Source organism: Leptodactylus fuscus, chromosome 1 (genome assembly GCF_031893055.1).
Source record: "Leptodactylus fuscus isolate aLepFus1 chromosome 1, aLepFus1.hap2, whole genome shotgun sequence".
Lineage (NCBI taxonomy): Eukaryota > Metazoa > Chordata > Amphibia > Anura > Leptodactylidae > Leptodactylus > Leptodactylus fuscus.
Genome location: NC_134265.1, coordinates 233,375,080 through 233,381,777, shown reverse-complemented (window position 1 = coordinate 233,381,777; position 6,698 = coordinate 233,375,080).

The window sequence follows — 6,698 nt, the reverse complement described above, 5'->3', positions numbered from 1 at the left end:
AAAACACTAATAATGCAACACAAACCAGCCTACTCTCTGATGTAGGTGGATGCCAGCACTACAAATTCACACAGATAACACTTATACAATACTGTGCTAATACTATTAGATCAGATGGGCTATCAGCACCTCCATACTTGTATTCTTATTATTGTTTATATAGCACCATTCATTCCATGGTGCTTTACATTTGAAGGTTTACATATGTACACAAAATATGCAAACAAATATAATACTACAATGACTTACTGGCACAGTGGGGTAGAGGGCCCTGCCCGCAAGGGCTTAGTCTTTGAGGGAACAGGAATAGAGACAGAAGGTAAGGGGAGAGGCAGTTAAGATAGCGCTGTGGTGACAGTAGTGTTATTGCAGGTTATAGGCCTTCCTGAATGTGTGAGGGTCAGTCTTACTTATCTTGGTAAGGAGTTCTACAGTATGAGGATTGCACGGGAGAAGTCTTAGAAATGGTTATGTGAAGAGCGGATAAGAACAGAGTAGAGGGTCTTTGGAGGATAAGAGGTTATGTGTGGTGTGAGAGAGTGAAGGGTGTAGTCTGGGAAGACAAGTATATTCCACACTTTTGAGTTGGTTTACGGCAGACATCCTAGGGGTCTCTTGGACATCGCCAAAGAGACATGGGAGCAAGAACCCACCCCCCACAAAAGTGTTATTGAACATATTGCCGGTATGCAGGACAGGATAGCGGCAGTCATGCCCATGGTCAGAGAGCATCTGCAGGAGGCCCAAAGGGCTCAAAGCCGTGTTTACAATAGGTCGGCGAGGGTAAGGACCTTTAAACCCACAGTGGAGAATAAGTTTCTTGCCCAATGGCAAGGCCCCAATGAGGTAATGGAAAAGATAGGGGAAGTGAACTACAAGGTTCGTCAGCCAGGTAGGAGAAAACCTGAACAGGTTTATCATGTAAACCTTCTAAAGGCGTGGAAAGACAGAGAGAGTCTGATTACAGAAAGGTCTCCAGCTAAACTGTCTCCTGAGAAATCCCCACAGGCTGTAGTTGGGACTACAGAAGTAGCAGCAGGGGTAGGAATATCAGAAACCCTCACAAAAAGCCAGCAACAAGAATGCAGAGTTTGCAGCTAGAAATACAGATGTGTTCTCTGAGCAACCTGGGCGTACCATCTCTAATCAAACATGATATTGTTACTGAGCCCCATGTTAAAGTATGGATGAGGCCTTACCGGGTCCCCGAGGCTCGCCGACAAGCCATTTCAGGGGAGGTACAGGAAATGTTAAAATTAGGAGTCCAAAAGTGAATGGGCCAGTGCCATTGTCCTAGTACCCAAACCAGATGGGAAATTGCGTTTCTACAATGACTACAGGAAACTAAATGAGGTGTTTAAGTTTGATGCCTACTCCATACCTCGAGTAGACGAACTTATTGAGAGACTGGGAGGGGCCCGGTACTTCTCCACGCTTGATCTCACTAAGGGATATTGGCAGGTACCCCTGACAGATAGCGCCAAAGAAAAGACTGCCTTTATCACCCCTGAGGGACTTTTTCACTATGTCGTGTTACCATTCGGGCTCCATGGGGCCTCAGCTACTTTCCAACGGTTAATGGACATAGTGTTGAAACCACATAGAAAATATGCCTCAGCATATCTGGATGACATCATCATTTTTAGCAATGACTGGGAGAGTCATTTGGCCAAGGTACAAGCTGTAGTGGATTCGTTGAGAGCAGCTGGCCTGACTGCCAACCCCAAAAAGTGTGCTTTGGGGATGGAGACACGCTATTTGGGGTATGTGATTGACCGTGGTATAATCAAACACCAGGTCAATGCTATCCGGGAATGGCTACGACCTCTGAGCACCAAACAAGTTAGGTCATTCCTGGGCATAGTTTGGTATTACAGGCGGTTTATACCCAACTTTGCCACGGTATCTGCTCCCCTGACGGACCTCCTAAAGGGTAAAAAGTTTGTTATGGTGCAGTGGAATGACCAGGCCGAAAGTGCTTTTCAGGCGCTAAAGGTGGCCTTGTGTGGATTGCCTGTCCTCATTACGCCCAACTTTAGGAGGGAGTTTGTGGTCCAGACGGATGTGTCAGATGTAGGGCTGGGAGCTGTCCTGTCTCAGGAGGTGAATGGAGAAGAGCATCTGGTCACCTACCTGAGCAGGAAACTCACACCAGCAGAAAAGAATTACAGCATATTGGAGAAGGAGTGTCTGACCATAAAATGGGCATTAGAGGCCCTGAGGTACTATCTGCTTAGGAGGCAGTTCCGTCTGGTGACCGACCACTCACCCCTCACTTGGATGAGCAGGGCCAAGAACAAGAATGCCAGGGTTAATAGGTGGCTCTTGTCACTACAGAACTTTAAATTCACAGTGGAGCATAGAGCCGGGAAACTGCAAAGCAATGCAGATGCCTTGTCCCAAACTTATTGTTTGGTGGCTGGAGTTTGCCCCGAGGGGTCAGAACTTGGGGTATATGAGAGAGTGAAGGATGTAGTCAGGGAAGACTAGTATATCCCAGCCAGGCACCTAAGGGGTGTGTGGTGAGACCCACACCAGGGAGGTCAGCTGACTAATCAGGCCCTAATAACAGTGTGAAGACTAGCAGTGTGGCACCACACTGACAGAGTTGAACTGTGCAGACCGGAGATCCAAAGCAGTGTATATAGGTGTATTACACCAGATTAGGGCACAGTGCTCATTAGCAGCTTGTAACATTATACATACTTACCATGTGATACCACCGAAACTTTAGCCATCCATGTAAGTTTACAATGAGATTGACCATTGGTTGTTCATTGCCCGCAGTTCATGCTAATTCTTACCGCTTTAAATGGAGATATCCCCCTTATGTCTTTTGTTTCAAACATCAAGGTATACTTTGACTTTCATTTTCTCTTTGATCACAATTTTTGTGGAGCACCTATTTTTATTGAGCACCAGTTTAAACCTTAACCTTAAAACAGATAAATTTCTGTGTATTCCTGTTTTGTTCTCCCTTTTTTTTTCTTTTGTTGTTTTTGCTTATCCTTTATGAAGACCATGTATTTGACGTATAATTTGTTCAGAAGTTCTCCAATTATGACCCTTTATTAAGTTTGGCTTTTCTTTATTATAATTTTGCTTGTTTTGTGCACTTCATGGATTATTGATTTTGTTATTATTTATTTTTTGTTGATGTAGAGTCTGAAGAAGGTATTGTTATACCGAAAAACATTTAACTCTACTTCTATCATCACTGCTTGAATAAAAATATATGAAATTTCCCAGCACTCCAAGTGTGACGTTCTTTCTTCCAAGTATATTAAGGGTCGGGACCCTACGTCTACACAACAAGAATCTCTGACTGCATCCCTCTAGACCTTCAAAGCAGGTACTGTGCCACCCATTGTTGTTGCCAAGGTGGGAGACTGGTAGACAGTCTCCTGTATAGTCAGGGAAAAAGTTTCCTTACGTTTAAGTTAGTTCTCAGCCGAGAAGGGTTTTGTTTTGTTTATCCTGTGGCTTTACAAAAGCAGTGTATGCGTTACATGTGAATAAAGCCTGAACTTGTGTGCAATCCAGTGTCTCTGTCCCTGTTTCCTGCACTGCTACAAGCATCTACCTGAGCGATTCCCCACAGTGGGCAGGTAGCGGGAGATTAAGTCATTGATATATAGAGGGGACAGGTTGTGGATGGCTTTGTCAGCGTTAGTAACTGTCATGTTTGTGTCTATGCCCAGACCCAAAATGTGGACTGCAGACTGCACCGCCAAGGGAACAGGGGAGGGAAACTTTCCCTGATGCTACAGCGGCTAGCTAGGCCCTGCCTGCGAGTGGTGGTCAGCTGTTCCCAAGCTAGCCTTGGCCCCGACAACTCCTGGCTCTCTAACACATAGGCCTAGAAAGGGCGAGAGCTACAAGAGAGTTAGGGACTGGGGATACTAAGGTGGTCACCCCTAAAGAAACCAAGGTGCAGCTGCAAACAAAAACAGGATGGGATGTGCTGGACAACAGACACGCAGCACAACACAATACGCAACAAGAGAGTGAGGAGAGGGACAGTGGAGAGGTAAGGAAAGGGTTAACACAGGACTGGGACAAAACAAACTGGAACCCAAACTTCCTCACCAACATCAAGACAGTGGCAGGCAATCAGAACTGTAGGAGAGGGCAGAGTAGAAGTGTGGAGGGACAAACCAGACTCACACACAAAGCAACACTCACACCACTTCCAAGTCAGCTGAAGTTTCAAAAACAATCCTCCTCCATGAGCCACAAATTCTACGCAAGATACAATGAAAACCGGCAACTAGTGAAGCCAGCTCTCCTCCTAATAAAGGCCCCTGAATCGTCCCATAGGATAATGACAACGACCAACACCTGAGGTTCGCTCCAGAGAACCTCAAGCATACTCTGAAGGCCGATACCGAATGGACCAATGGCAAGGAAACCACCCGAAGACCACACAACCCTGGATCAAATCCCCACCAGAAAAATACACAATTTTATTACTAGAATTCAGGTCATGACAGTAACTTGAACTCTATTCACCAGGCAACGGGTAGCCAGTGAAGGGATTGGCGGAGGGGAGCAGTCGATGAAGAACGAGGAAAAGGTGTAGTAAGCGAACAGCACAGTTTAAAAGTGGACTGGAGGGAGGCGAGAGTATTTGCTTGGAGGCCATTGAGAAGGGTGTTACAGTAATCTAAGCAAGAGATTATGACAGCATGGACTAGCATCTTTGTAGTTTAAAAGGTGAGGAAGGAGCGGATTCGATGGATGGTCTTCAGTTGGAGGCGGCAGGAGGTGCTGAGGGTTTGCATGTGCAACTTGAAGGATAGGTCAGAGTCCAAGGTTATCCCAAGGCAATAGATCAGGGGTAAGCGTGGTTCCATTAGCTTTGATAGATGGGTCAGGTAGAGGGGCCGTACGGGGTGGGGTGAAGATGATGAACTCCGTTTTCTCCATGTTGAGTTTGAGAAAGCTGGAGGAGAGTAAGGAAGCTACGGCCGCTAGACACTTTGGAACTCTGGCCAACAGAGAGTTAAAGTGTGGTCCGGAGACATATATTTGAGTGTCATCAGCATAACAATGTTATTGAAAACCATGAGATTCTATGAGTTGGCCCAGGCCGAGGGTGTAGATGGAGAGCAGGAGGGGTCCTATGACAGAGCCTTGGGGGACACCTACAAAGAGAGGGCGAGGTGAGGAGATGTTGTACGAGTGGGAGATGCTGAATGTGCGGTTGGTGAGGTTTGAAGAGATCCAGGAAAGGGCCAGGTCTGAGATGCCAAGGAATGAGAGCATTTCTAACGAGGGAGTGGTCGACTGTGTCAAAGGCAGAGGAGAGGTCAAGAAGGAGGAGGAGGTCTACTAGAAAAGCTGATTTGAAGTGGCCACTCCTAGGGATCCACTTTCTTTTTGCAAATCAATTGACTAAGTTTTGTCACCAAGAAACCTTGTGCAAGACATATCCTCCCTGGCACAGCCAAGGAAAGTGGGCTCTTCAAACATGTCATGGCCATGGCGATCTATAAGCCAGTCGGTGCTTCTTCCCATCTGTGCCCTGCTGTGTGCACAAACAGCAGATTATGCTCACATATATAACATTATTGTACCTGGGATACCCCACCCAATGTCATATGTAGGTATAAACTGATTATGAGGCACACAACAAGGTGCAATATGATTTTTAGAGCACAGATTTAGACAGTTTGTTTTTTGGGTGCCATGCCACTTTTGCAGAGTACCTGAAATGCTAGTAGAGTGGAATCCCCTAACAAGAAGTCTATTTTGAAAACTGCAACCTTAAAGGGGTTGGCCACTTTCAGACCAATATTGACAAACAAATGTACAATAGAAAGATATACAATTTTCCAATATACTTTCTGTATCAATTCCTGACAGTTTTCTAGATCTCTGCTTGCTGTCATTCATTCTGTTACTTCTAGAGGATAAAACTCTGACCATGGTCATGTGATTTACGGTCCATGGTCATGTGATTTACAGTCCATGGTCATGTGATGTACGATCCATGGTCATGTGATGAGCACACAGGCGCACAGCTGATTACCAGGCAGATGTCTGATTATTGTGCTGTGACTGTAACGAGCGGCACCTGTGTGCTCATCACATGACCATGGACCGTAAATCACATGACCATGTGCTCAATCGGATTCAGGTCTTGGGAATGGGCGGGCCATTCCATAGCTTCAATGCCTTCCTCTGGTGAGCACATGGAGGGCTGTGCGGCCCTCCAAAGAAATACCACCCAACACCATTAATGACCCACTGCCAAACCGGTCATGCTGAAGGATGTTGCAGGCAGCAGATCTCTCTCCACGGCGTTTCCAGACTCTCACATTTGCTCAGTGTGAACCTGCTTTCATCCGTGAAAAGCACAGGGCGCCAGTGGCGAAGTTGCCAATCCTGGTGTTCTGTGGTAAATGCCAAGCGTCCTGCACGGTGTTGGGCTGTGAGCACAACCCGCATCTGTGGATATCAGGCCCTCATAGAGTCGGTTTCTGTTTGTGCAGACACATGCACATTTGTGGCCAGCTGGAGGTCATGTTGCAGGGCTCTGGCAGTGCTCCTCCTGTTCCTCCTTGCACAAAGGCGGAGGCAGCGGTCTCATGCTTACAATACTGTGCAAGCGGCCATTTTTTCGTGGCCTGTGGGCATGCGCAGTCTGCTCTTCCCAAGGCCTAGAAGTTACAAGCCACCGCCAGAAGAAGAGG